The sequence below is a fragment of the Coregonus clupeaformis genome, chromosome 10, assembly GCF_020615455.1.
Source record: "Coregonus clupeaformis isolate EN_2021a chromosome 10, ASM2061545v1, whole genome shotgun sequence".
In the NCBI taxonomy this organism is placed as follows: domain Eukaryota; kingdom Metazoa; phylum Chordata; class Actinopteri; order Salmoniformes; family Salmonidae; genus Coregonus; species Coregonus clupeaformis.
Window position 1 is genome coordinate 45,950,809 of NC_059201.1, and position 12,443 is coordinate 45,963,251.

The window sequence follows — 12,443 nt, forward strand, 5'->3', positions numbered from 1 at the left end:
TGAACATGTCCAGGAAAGTCACAGAAAATGCCTGGATAGAAAGAATGCCTCTTAAAGGATGGTACATGTCCAAGCAACACCCAAACAGGGACTTGAACACTGGACCCTCAGATTAAAAGTCTGATGCTTTGCAGACTGACCTATCCGGGCTCTAAATTTGCATATTGTCATACAACTAACCTGCTGGGCGGCGGCACAGTCTGATGAGGGGGCATCGTCAGAAGTTACATTTCCCTAGAGAACCAGGCCTCCATTCCAGATCTGCCAGTCAATGAAATATGAACAATGCCTACCCGCCAGTATATTAAAAAAAATAAAGACCTCGTGGCGCAACGATAGCGCGTCTGACTCCAGATCAGAAGGTTGCGTGTTCAAATCACGTCGGGGTCAAGGATTTTGTGCATGCAATCTGCCCTCATCACACAGCGAAGTCAATGACCAATTTGGAATTACTGTACAATTCTCGCTTAATAACAGCCAAACCAAAGCAGCTTTAGAGGATAATTCTCTCTTGCAAAAGCCTCGCAGACAGCAAATCCCTTAGTCAGAGGATGCTGTGTGCATGCCAGACTTATATCGGTCATCCAAACTGGGAGGTTAAACCAGTAGATTCAGATTAAAAGTCTGACACTCTGCCGACTGAGATATCTGAGGCCTGTGAATGTATTTTCAACTGGTGAACATTAATAAGTCCAGGAAAGTCACAGAAAATGCCTGGATAGAAAGAATGCCTCTTAAAGGATGGTACATGTCCAAGCAACACCCAAACAGGGACTTGAACACTGGACCCTCAGATTAAAAGTCTGATGCTTTGCAGACTGACCTATCCGGGCTCTACATTTGCATATTGCCATACAACTAACCTGCTGGGCGGCGGCACAGTCTGATGAGGGGAATTCGTCAGAAGTTACATTTCCCTAGAGAACCAGGCCTCCATTCCAGATCTGCCAGTCAATGAAATATGAACAATGCCTACCCGCCAGTATATTAAAAAAGTAAAGACCTCGTGGCGCAACGATAGCGCGTCTGACTCCAGATCAGAAGGTTGCGTGTTCAAATCACGTCGGGGTCATGGATTTTGTGCATGCAATCTGCCCTCATCACACAGCGAAGTCAATGACCAATTTGGAATTACTGTACAATTCTCGCTTAATAACAGCCAAACCAAAGCAGCTTTAGAGGATAATTCTCTCTTGCAAAAGCCTCGCAGACAGCAAATCCCTTAGTCAGAGGATGCTGTGTGCATGCCAGACTTATATCGGTCATCCAAACTGGGAGGTTAAACCAGTAGATTCAGATTAAAAGTCTGACACTCTGCCGACTGAGATATCTGAGGCCTGTGAATGTATTTTCAACTGGTGAACATGTCCAGGAAAGTCACAGAAAATGCCTGGATAGAAAGAATGCCTCTTAAAGGATGGTACATGTCCAAGCAACACCCAAACAGGGACTTGACATGGACCCTCAGATTAAAAGTCTGATGCTTTGCAGACTGACCTATCCGGGCTCTACATTTGCATATTGCCATACAACTAACCTGCTGGGCGGCGGCACAGTCTGATGAGGGGAATTCGTCAGAAGTTACATTTCCCTAGAGAACCAGGCCTCCATTCCAGATCTGCCAGTCAATGAAATATGAACAATGCCTACCCGCCAGTATATTAAAAAAGTAAAGACCTCGTGGCGCAACGGTAGCGCGTCTGACTCCAGATCAGAAGGTTGCGTGTTCAAATCACGTCGGGGTCATGGATTTTGTGCATGCAAACTGCCCTCATCACACAGCGAAGTCAATGACCAATTTGGAATTACTGTACAATTCTCGCTTAATAACAGCCAAACCAAAGCAGCTTTAGAGGATAATTCTCTCTTGCAAAAGCCTCGCAGACAGCAAATCCCTTAGTCAGAGAATGCTGTGTGCATGCCAGACTTATATCGGTCATCCAAACTGGGAGGTTAAACCAGTAGATTCAGATTAAAAGTCTGACACTCTGCCGACTGAGATATCTGAGGCCTGTGAATATATTTTCAACTGGTGAACATACTGTCCAGGAAAGTCACAGAAAATGCCTGGATAGAAAGAATGCCTCTTAAAGGATGGTACATGTCCAAGCAACACCCAAACAGGGACTTGAACACTGGACCCTCAGATTAAAAGTCTGATGCTTTGCAGACTGACCTATCCGGGCTCTACATTTGCATATTGCCATACAACTAACCTGCTGGGCGGCGGCACAGTCTGATGAGGGGAATTCGTCAGAAGTTACATTTCCCTAGAGAACCAGGCCTCCATTCCAGATCTGCCAGTCAATGAAATATGAACAATGCCTACCCGCCAGTATATAAAAAAAAATAAAGACCTCGTGGCGCAACGATAGCGCGTCTGACTCCAGATCAGAAGGTTGCGTGTTCAAATCACGTCGGGGTCAAGGATTTTGTGCATGCAAACTGCCCTCATCACACAGCGAAGTCAATGACCAATTTGGAATTACTGTACAATTCTCGCTTAATAACAGCCAAACCAAAGCAGCTTTAGAGGATAATTCTCTCTTGCAAAAGCCTCGCAGACAGCAAATCCCTTAGTCAGAGAATGCTGTGTGCATGCCAGACTTAAATCGGTCATCCAAACTGGGAGGTTAAACCAGTAGATTCAGATTAAAAGTCTGACACTCTGCCGACTGAGATATCTGAGGCCTGTGAATATATTTTCAACTGGTGAACATAAGTCCAGGAAAGTCACAGAAAATGCCTGGATAGAAAGAATGCCTCTTAAAGGATGGTACATGTCCAAGCAACACCCAAACAGGGACTTGAACACTGGACCCTCAGATTAAAAGTCTGATGCTTTGCAGACTGACCTATCCGGGCTCTACATTTGCATATTGCCATACAACTAACCTGCTGGGCGGCGGCACAGTCTGATGAGGGGAAATTCGTCAGAAGTTACATTTCCCTAGAGAACCAGGCCTCCATTCCAGATCTGCCAGTCAATGAAATATGAACAATGCCTACCCGCCAGTATATTAAAAAAAATAAAGACCTCGTGGCGCAACGATAGCGCGTCTGACTCCAGATCAGAAGGTTGCGTGTTCAAATCACGTCGGGGTCATGGATTTTGTGCATGCAAACTGCCCTCATCACACAGCGAAGTCAATGACCAATTTGGAATTACTGTACAATTCTCGCTTAATAACAGCCAAACCAAAGCAGCTTTAGAGGATAATTCTCTCTTGCAAAAGCCTCGCAGACAGCAAATCCCTTAGTCAGAGGATGCTGTGTGCATGCCAGACTTATATCGGTCATCCAAACTGGGAGGTTAAACCAGTAGATTCAGATTAAAAGTCTGACACTCTGCCGACTGAGATATCTGAGGCATGTGAATGTATTTTCAACTGGTGAACATGTCCAGGAAAGTCACAGAAAATGCCTGGATAGAAAGAATGCCTCTTAAAGGATGGTACATGTCCAAGCAACACCCAGGGACGACCCTCAGATTAAAAGTCTGATGCTTTGCAGACTGACCTATCCGGGCTCTAAATTTGCATATTGCCATACAACTAACCTGCTGGGCGGCGGCACAGTCTGATGAGGGGAATTCGTCAGAAGTTACATTTCCCTACAGAACCAGGCCTCCATTCCAGATCTGCCAGTCAATGAAATATGAACAATGCCTACCCGCCAGTATATTAAAAAGTAAAGACCTCGTGGCGCAACGGTAGCGCGTCTGACTCCAGATCAGAAGGTTGCGTGTTCAAATCACGTCGGGGTCATGGATTTTGTGCATGCAAACTGCCCTCATCACACAGCGAAGTCAATGACCAATTTGGAATTACTGTACAATTCTCGCTTAATAACAGCCAAACCAAAGCAGCTTTAGAGGATAATTCTCTCTTGCAAAATCCTCGCAGACAGCAAATCCCTTAGTCAGAGGATGCTGTGTGCAATGCAGACTTATATCGGTCATCCAAACTGGGAGGTTAAACCAGTAGATTCAGATTGAAAGTCTGACACTCTGCCGACTGAGATATCTGAGGCCTGTGAATGTATTTTCAACTGGTGAACATGTCCAGGAAAGTCACAGAAAATGACTGGATAGAAAAAATGCCTCTTAAAGGATGGTACATGTCCAAGCAACACCCAAACAGGGACTTGAACACTGGACCCTCAGATTAAAAGTCTGATGCTTTGCAGACTGACCTATCCGGGCTCTAAATTTGCATATTGTCATACAACTAACCTGCTGGGCGGCGGCACAGTCTGATGAGGGGGCATCGTCAGAAGTTACATTTCCCTAGAGAACCAGGCCTCCATTCCAGATCTGCCAGTCAATGAAATATGAACAATGCCTACCCGGCAGTATATTAAATAAGTAAAGACCTCGTGGCGCAACGGTAGCGCGTCTGACTCCAGATCAGAAGGTTGCGTGTTCAAATCACGTCGGGGTCATGGATTTTGTGCATGCAAACTGCCCTCATCACACAGCGAAGTCAATGACCAATTTGGAATTACTGTACAATTCTCGCTTAATAACAGCCAAACCAAAGCAGCTTTAGAGGATAATTCTCTCTTGCAAAATCCTCGCAGACAGCAAATCCCTTAGTCAGAGGATGCTGTGTGCAATGCAGACTTATATCGGTCATCCAAACTGGGAGGTTAAACCAGTAGATTCAGATTGAAAGTCTGACACTCTGCCGACTGAGATATCTGAGGCCTGTGAATGTATTTTCAACTGGTGAACATTATTTATGTCCAGGAAAGTCACAGAAAATGCCTGGATAGAAAGAATGCCTCTTAAAGGATGGTACATGTCCAAGCAACACCCAAACAGGGACTTGAACACTGGACCCTCAGATTAAAAGTCTGATGCTTTGCAGACTGACCTATCCGGGCTCTAAATTTGCATATTGTCATACAACTAACCTGCTGGGCGGTGGCACAGTCTGATGAGGGGAATTCGTCAGAAGTTACATTTCCCTAGAGAACCAGGCCTCCATTCCAGATCTGCCAGTCAATGAAATATGAACAATGCCTACCCGGCAGTATATTAAAAAAGTAAAGACCTCGTGGCGCAACGGTAGCGCGTCTGACTCCAGATCAGAAGGTTGCGTGTTCAAATCACGTCGGGGTCAAGGATTTTGTGCATGCAATCTGCCCTCATCACACAGCGAAGTCAATGACCAATTTGGAATTACTGTACAATTCTCGCTTAATAACAGCCAAACCAAAGCAGCTTTAGAGGATAATTCTCTCTTGCAAAAGCCTCGCAGACAGCAAATCCCTTAGTCCGAGGATGCTGTGTGCATGCCAGACTTATATCGGTCATCCAAACTGGGAGGTTAAACCAGTAGATTCAGATTAAAAGTCTGACACTCTGCCGACTGAGATATCTGAGGCCTGTGAATGTATTTTCAACTGGTGAACATACAGTCCAGGAAAGTCACAGAAAATGCCTGGATAGAAAGAATGCCTCTTAAAGGATGGTACATGTCCAAGCAACACCCAAACAGGGACTTGAACACTGGACCCTCAGATTAAAAGTCTGATGCTTTGCAGACTGACCTATCCGGGCTCTACATTTGCATATTGTCATACAACTAACCTGCTGGGCGGCGGCACAGTCTGATGAGGGGAATTCGTCAGAAGTTACATTTCCCTAGAGAACCAGGCCTCCATTCCAGATCTGCCAGTCAATGAAATATGAACAATGCCTACCCGCCAGTATATTAAAAAGTAAAGACCTCGTGGCGCAACGGTAGCGCGTCTGACTCCAGATCAGAAGGTTGCGTGTTCAAATCACGTCGGGGTCATGGATTTTGTGCATGCAAACTGCCCTCATCACACAGCGAAGTCAATGACCAATTTGGAATTACTGTACAATTCTCGCTTAATAACAGCCAAACCAAAGCAGCTTTAGAGGATAATTCTCTCTTGCAAAAGCCTCGCAGACAGCAAATCCCTTAGTCAGAGGATGCTGTGTGCATGCCAGACTTATATCGGTCATCCAAACTGGGAGGTTAAACCAGTAGATTCAGATTAAAAGTCTGACACTCTGCCGACTGAGATATCTGAGGCCTGTGAATATATTTTCAACTGGTGAACATGTCCAGGAAAGTCACAGAAAATGCCTGGATAGAAAGAATGCCTCTTAAAGGATGGTACATGTCCAAGCAACACCCAAACAGGGACTTGAACACTGGACCCTCAGATTAAAAGTCTGATGCTTTGCAGACTGACCTATCCGGGCTCTAAATTTGCATATTGCCATACAACTAACCTGCTGGGCGGCGGCACAGTCTGATGAGGGGGCATCGTCAGAAGTTACATTTCCCTAGAGAACCAGGCCTCCATTCCAGATCTGCCAGTCAATGAAATATGAACAATGCCTACCCGCCAGTATATTAAAAAAATAAAGACCTCGTGGCGCAACGATAGCGCGTCTGACTCCAGATCAGAAGGTTGCGTGTTCAAATCACGTCGGGGTCATGGATTTTGTGCATGCAAACTGCCCTCATCACACAGCGAAGTCAATGACCAATTTGGAATTACTGTACAATTCTCGCTTAATAACAGCCAAACCAAAGCAGCTTTAGAGGATAATTCTCTCTTGCAAAAGCCTCGCAGACAGCAAATCCCTTAGTCAGAGGATGCTGTGTGCATGCCAGACTTATATCGGTCATCCAAACTGGGAGGTTAAACCAGTAGATTCAGATTAAAAGTCTGACACTCTGCCGACTGAGATATCTGAGGCATGTGAATGTATTTTCAACTGGTGAACATGTCCAGGAAAGTCACAGAAAATGCCTGGATAGAAAGAATGCCTCTTAAAGGATGGTACATGTCCAAGCAACACCCAAACAGGGACTTGAACACTGGACCCTCAGATTAAAAGTCTGATGCTTTGCAGACTGACCTATCCGGGCTCTACATTTGCATATTGTCATACAACTAACCTGCTGGGCGGCGGCACAGTCTGATGAGGGGAATTCGTCAGAAGTTACATTTCCCTAGAGAACCAGGCCTCCATTCCAGATCTGCCAGTCAATGAAATATGAACAATGCCTACCCGCCAGTATATTTAAAAAAGTAAAGACCTCGTGGCGCAACGGTAGCGCGTCTGACTCCAGATCAGAAGGTTGCGTGTTCAAATCACGTCGGGGTCATGGATTTTGTGCATGCAAACTGCCCTCATCACACAGCGAAGTCAATGACCAATTTGGAATTACTGTACAATTCTCGCTTAATAACAGCCAAACCAAAGCAGCTTTAGAGGATAATTCTCTCTTGCAAAAGCCTCGCAGACAGCAAATCCCTTAGTCAGAGGATGCTGTGTGCATGCCAGACTTATATCGGTCATCCAAACTGGGAGGTTAAACCAGTAGATTCAGATTAAAAGTCTGACACTCTGCCGACTGAGATATCTGAGGCATGTGAATGTATTTTCAACTGGTGAACATGTCCAGGAAAGTCACAGAAAATGCCTGGATAGAAAGAATGCCTCTTAAAGGATGGTACATGTCCAAGCAACACCAAAACAGGGACTTGAACACTGGACCCTTAGATTAAAAGTCTGATGCTTTGCAGACTGACCTATCCGGGCTCTAAATTTGCATATTGTCATACAACTAACCTGCTGGGCGGTGGCACAGTCTGATGAGGGGAATTCGTCAGAAGTTACATTTCCCTAGAGAACCAGGCCTCCATTCCAGATCTGCCAGTCAATGAAATATGAACAATGCCTACCCGCCAGTATATTTAAAAAAGTAAAGACCTCGTGGCGTAACGGTAGCGCGTCTGACTCCAGATCAGAAGGTTGCGTGTTCAAATCACGTCGGGGTGAAGGATTTTGTGCATGCAAACTGCCCTCATCACACAGCGAAGTCAATGACCAATTTGGAATTACTGTACAATTCTCGCTTAATAACAGCCAAACCAAAGCAGCTTTAGAGGATAATTCTCTCTTGCAAAATCCTCGCAGACAGCAAATCCCTTAGTCAGAGGATGCTGTGTGCATGCCAGACTTATATCGGTCATCCAAACTGGGAGGTTAAACCAGTAGATTCAGATTAAAAGTCTGACACTCTGCCGACTGAGATATCTGAGGCCTGTGAATGTATTTTCAACTGGTGAACATGTCCAGGAAAGTCACAGAAAATGCCTGGATAGAAAGAATGCCTCTTAAAGGATGGTACATGTCCAAGCAACACCCAAACAGGGACTTGAACACTGGACCCTCAGATTAAAAGTCTGATGCTTTGCAGACTGACCTATCCGGGCTCTACATTTGCATATTGCCATACAACTAACCTGCTGGGCGGCGGCACAGTCTGATGAGGGGAATTCGTCAGAAGTTACATTTCCCTAGAGAACCAGGCCTCCATTCCAGATCTGCCAGTCAATGAAATATGAACAATGCCTACCCGCCAGTATATTAAAAAGTAAAGACCTCGTGGCGCAACGGTAGCGCGTCTGACTCCAGATCAGAAGGTTGCGTGTTCAAATCACGTCGGGGTCATGGATTTTGTGCATGCAAACTGCCCTCATCACACAGCGAAGTCAATGACCAATTTGGAATTACTGTACAATTCTCGCTTAATAACAGCCAAACCAAAGCAGCTTTAGAGGATAATTCTCTCTTGCAAAAGCCTCGCAGACAGCAAATCCCTTAGTCAGAGGATGCTGTGTGCATGCCAGACTTATATCGGTCATCCAAACTGGGAGGTTAAACCAGTAGATTCAGATTAAAAGTCTGACACTCTGCCGACTGAGATATCTGAGGCCTGTGAATATATTTTCAACTGGTGAACATGTCCAGGAAAGTCACAGAAAATGCCTGGATAGAAAGAATGCCTCTTAAAGGTTGGTACATGTCCAAGCAACACCCAAACAGGGACTTGAACACTGGACCCTCAGATTAAAAGTCTGATGCTTTGCAGACTGACCTATCCGGGCTCTACATTTGCATATTGTCATACAACTAACCTGCTGGGCGGCGGCACAGTCTGATGAGGGGCATCGTCAGAAGTTACATTTCCCTAGAGAACCAGGCCTCCATTCCAGATCTGCCCGTCAATGAAATATGAACAATGCCTACCCGCCAGTATATTAAAAAGATAAAGACCTCGTGGCGCAACGATAGCGCGTCTGACTCCAGATCAGAAGGTTGCGTGTTCAAATCACGTCGGGGTCAAGGATTTTGTGCATGCAAACTGCCCTCATCACACAGCGAAGTCAATGACCAATTTGGAATTACTGTACAATTCTCGCTTAATAACAGCCAAACCAAAGCAGCTTTAGAGGATAATTCTCTCTTGCAAAAGCCTCGCAGACAGCAAATCCCTTAGTCAGAGGATGCTGTGTGCATGCCAGACTTATATCGGTCATCCAAACTGGGAGGTTAAACCAGTAGATTCAGATTAAAAGTCTGACACTCTGCCGACTGAGATATCTGAGGCCTGTGAATGTATTTTCAACTGGTGAACATGTCCAGGAAAGTCACAGAAAATGCCTGGATAGAAAGAATGCCTCTTAAAGGATGGTACATGTCCAAGCAACACCCAAACAGGGACTTGAACACTGGACCCTCAGATTAAAAGTCTGATGCTTTGCAGACTGACCTATCCGGGCTCTAAATTTGCATATTGTCATACAACTAACCTGCTGGGCGGCGGCACAGTCTGATGAGGGGGCATCGTCAGAAGTTACATTTCCCTAGAGAACCAGGCCTCCATTCCAGATCTGCCCGTCAATGAAATATGAACAATGCCTACCCGCCAGTATATTAAAAAAATAAAGACCTCGTGGCGCAACGATAGCGCGTCTGACTCCAGATCAGAAGGTTGCGTGTTCAAATCACGTCGGGGTCAAGGATTTTGTGCATGCAATCTGCCCTCATCACACAGCGAAGTCAATGACCAATTTGGAATTACTGTACAATTCTCGCTTAATAACAGCCAAACCAAAGCAGCTTTAGAGGATAATTCTCTCTTGCAAAAGCCTCGCAGACAGCAAATCCCTTAGTCAGAGGATGCTGTGTGCATGCCAGACTTAAATCGGTCATCCAAACTGGGAGGTTAAACCAGTAGATTCAGATTAAAAGTCTGACACTCTGCCGACTGAGATATCTGAGGCCTGTGAATGTATTTTCAACTGGTGAACATGTCCAGGAAAGTCACAGAAAATGCCTGGATAGAAAGAATGCCTCTTAAAGGATGGTACATGTCCAAGCAACACCCAAACAGGGACTTGAACACTGGACCCTCAGATTAAAAGTCTGATGCTTTGCAGACTGACCTATCCGGGCTCTACATTTGCATATTGCCATACAACTAACCTGCTGGGCGGCGGCACAGTCTGATGAGGGGAATTCGTCAGAAGTTACATTTCCCTAGAGAACCAGGCCTCCATTCCAGATCTGCCAGTCAATGAAATATGAACAATGCCTACCCGCCAGTATATTAAAAAGTAAAGACCTCGTGGCGCAACGGTAGCGCGTCTGACTCCAGATCAGAAGGTTGCGTGTTCAAATCACGTCGGGTTCATGGATTTTGTGCATGCAAACTGCCCTCATCACACAGCGAAGTCAATGACCAATTTGGAATTACTGTACAATTCTCGCTTAATAACAGCCAAACCAAAGCAGCTTTAGAGGATAATTCTCTCTTGCAAAAGACTCGCAGACAGCAAATCCCTTAGTCAGAGGATGCTGTGTGCATGCCAGACTTATATCGGTCATCCAAACTGGGAGGTTAAACCAGTAGATTCAGATTAAAAGTCTGACACTCTGCCGACTGAGATATCTGAGGCCTGTGAATGTATTTTCAACTGGTGAACATAGTCCAGGAAAGTCACAGAAAATGCCTGGATAGAAAGAATGCCTCTTAAAGGTTGGTACATGTCCAAGCAACACCCAAACAGGGACTTGAACACTGGACCCTCAGATTAAAAGTCTGATGCTTTGCAGACTGACCTATCCGGGCTCTAAATTTGCATATTGTCATACAACTAACCTGCTGGGCGGCGGCACAGTCTGATGAGGGGGCATCGTCAGAAGTTACATTTCCCTAGAGAACCAGGCCTCCATTCCAGATCTGCCAGTCAATGAAATATGAACAATGCCTACCCGCCAGTATATTAAAAAAATAAAGACCTCGTGGCGCAACGATAGCGCGTCTGACTCCAGATCAGAAGGTTGCGTGTTCAAATCACGTCGGGGTCAAGGATTTTGTGCATGCAAACTGCCCTCATCACACAGCGAAGTCAATGACCAATTTGGAATTACTGTACAATTCTCGCTTAATAACATTCAAACCAAAGCAGCTTTAGAGGATAATTCTCTCTTGCAAAAGCCTCGCAGACAGCAAATCCCTTAGTCAGAGGATGCTGTGTGCATGCCAGACTTAAATCGGTCATCCAAACTGGGAGGTTAAACCAGTAGATTCAGATTAAAAGTCTGACACTCTGCCGACTGAGATATCTGAGGCCTGTGAATATATTTTCAACTGGTGAACATGTCCAGGAAAGTCACAGAAAATGCCTGGATAGAAAGAATGCCTCTTAAAGGATGGTACATGTCCAAGCAACACCCAAACAGGGACTTGAACACTGGACCCTCAGATTAAAAGTCTGATGCTTTGCAGACTGACCTATCCGGGCTCTACATTTGCATATTGTCATACAACTAACCTGCTGGGCGGCGGCACAGTCTGATGAGGGGAATTCGTCAGAAGTTACATTTCCCCTAGAGAACCAGGCCTCCATTCCAGATCTGCCAGTCAATGAAATATGAACAATGCCTACCCGCCAGTATATTGAAAAAGTAAAGACCTCGTGGCGCAACGGTAGCGCGTCTGACTCCAGATCAGAAGGTTGCGTGTTCAAATCACGTCGGGGTCAAGGATTTTGTGCATGCAAACTGCCCTCATCACACAGCGAAGTCAATGACCAATTTGGAATTACTGTACAATTCTCGCTTAATAACAGCCAAACCAAAGCAGCTTTAGAGGATAATTCTCTCTTGCAAAAGACTCGCAGACAGCAAATCCCTTAGTCAGAGGATGCTGTGTGCATGCCAGACTTATATCGGTCATCCAAACTGGGAGGTTAAACCAGTAGATTCAGATTAAAAGTCTGACACTCTGCCGACTGAGATATCTGAGGCATGTGAATGTATTTTCAACTGGTGAACATGTCCAGGAAAGTCACAGAAAATGCCTGGATAGAAAGAATGCCTCTTAAAGGATGGTACATGTCCAAGCAACACCCAAACAGGGACTTGAACACTGGACCCTCAGATTAAAAGTCTGATGCTTTGCAGACTGACCTATCCGGGCTCTAAATTTTTGCATATTGTCATACAACTAACCTGCTGGGCGGCGGCACAGTCTGATGAGGGGAATTCGTCAGAAGTTACATTTCCCTACAGAACCAGGCCTCCATTCCAGATCTGC

The 12,443-nt window shown here is 45.3% G+C and overlaps 18 non-coding genes across 18 annotated transcripts; all 18 read left to right on the forward strand.

The window, feature by feature from the left end:
* Positions 1-318: 318 nt before the first annotated feature.
* Positions 319-390, forward strand: trnaw-cca. Its single transcript has one exon. It is a non-coding gene; the product is annotated as a tRNA-Trp (tRNA).
* Positions 391-1,000: 610 nt separating this feature from the next.
* On the forward strand, positions 1,001-1,072 carry trnaw-cca. Its single transcript has one exon. It is a non-coding gene; the product is annotated as a tRNA-Trp (tRNA).
* A 602-nt stretch (positions 1,073-1,674) lies between these two features.
* Positions 1,675-1,746, forward strand: trnaw-cca. Its single transcript has one exon. It is a non-coding gene; the product is annotated as a tRNA-Trp (tRNA).
* Positions 1,747-2,354: 608 nt separating this feature from the next.
* Positions 2,355-2,426, forward strand: trnaw-cca. The gene has a single exon. It is a non-coding gene; the product is annotated as a tRNA-Trp (tRNA).
* Positions 2,427-3,034: 608 nt separating this feature from the next.
* Positions 3,035-3,106, forward strand: trnaw-cca. Its single transcript has one exon. It is a non-coding gene; the product is annotated as a tRNA-Trp (tRNA).
* A 589-nt stretch (positions 3,107-3,695) lies between these two features.
* On the forward strand, positions 3,696-3,767 carry trnaw-cca. Its single transcript has one exon. It is a non-coding gene; the product is annotated as a tRNA-Trp (tRNA).
* A 604-nt stretch (positions 3,768-4,371) lies between these two features.
* Positions 4,372-4,443, forward strand: trnaw-cca. Its single transcript has one exon. It is a non-coding gene; the product is annotated as a tRNA-Trp (tRNA).
* Positions 4,444-5,054: 611 nt separating this feature from the next.
* trnaw-cca lies at positions 5,055-5,126 on the forward strand. The gene has a single exon. It is a non-coding gene; the product is annotated as a tRNA-Trp (tRNA).
* Positions 5,127-5,732: 606 nt separating this feature from the next.
* On the forward strand, positions 5,733-5,804 carry trnaw-cca. The gene has a single exon. It is a non-coding gene; the product is annotated as a tRNA-Trp (tRNA).
* A 604-nt stretch (positions 5,805-6,408) lies between these two features.
* Positions 6,409-6,480, forward strand: trnaw-cca. Its single transcript has one exon. It is a non-coding gene; the product is annotated as a tRNA-Trp (tRNA).
* A 605-nt stretch (positions 6,481-7,085) lies between these two features.
* trnaw-cca lies at positions 7,086-7,157 on the forward strand. Its single transcript has one exon. It is a non-coding gene; the product is annotated as a tRNA-Trp (tRNA).
* A 605-nt stretch (positions 7,158-7,762) lies between these two features.
* On the forward strand, positions 7,763-7,834 carry trnaw-cca. Its single transcript has one exon. It is a non-coding gene; the product is annotated as a tRNA-Trp (tRNA).
* A 603-nt stretch (positions 7,835-8,437) lies between these two features.
* On the forward strand, positions 8,438-8,509 carry trnaw-cca. The gene has a single exon. It is a non-coding gene; the product is annotated as a tRNA-Trp (tRNA).
* A 603-nt stretch (positions 8,510-9,112) lies between these two features.
* trnaw-cca lies at positions 9,113-9,184 on the forward strand. The gene has a single exon. It is a non-coding gene; the product is annotated as a tRNA-Trp (tRNA).
* Positions 9,185-9,788: 604 nt separating this feature from the next.
* trnaw-cca lies at positions 9,789-9,860 on the forward strand. Its single transcript has one exon. It is a non-coding gene; the product is annotated as a tRNA-Trp (tRNA).
* A 603-nt stretch (positions 9,861-10,463) lies between these two features.
* Positions 10,464-10,535, forward strand: trnaw-cca. The gene has a single exon. It is a non-coding gene; the product is annotated as a tRNA-Trp (tRNA).
* A 605-nt stretch (positions 10,536-11,140) lies between these two features.
* trnaw-cca lies at positions 11,141-11,212 on the forward strand. The gene has a single exon. It is a non-coding gene; the product is annotated as a tRNA-Trp (tRNA).
* A 605-nt stretch (positions 11,213-11,817) lies between these two features.
* Positions 11,818-11,889, forward strand: trnaw-cca. Its single transcript has one exon. It is a non-coding gene; the product is annotated as a tRNA-Trp (tRNA).
* Positions 11,890-12,443: the final 554 nt, after the last annotated feature.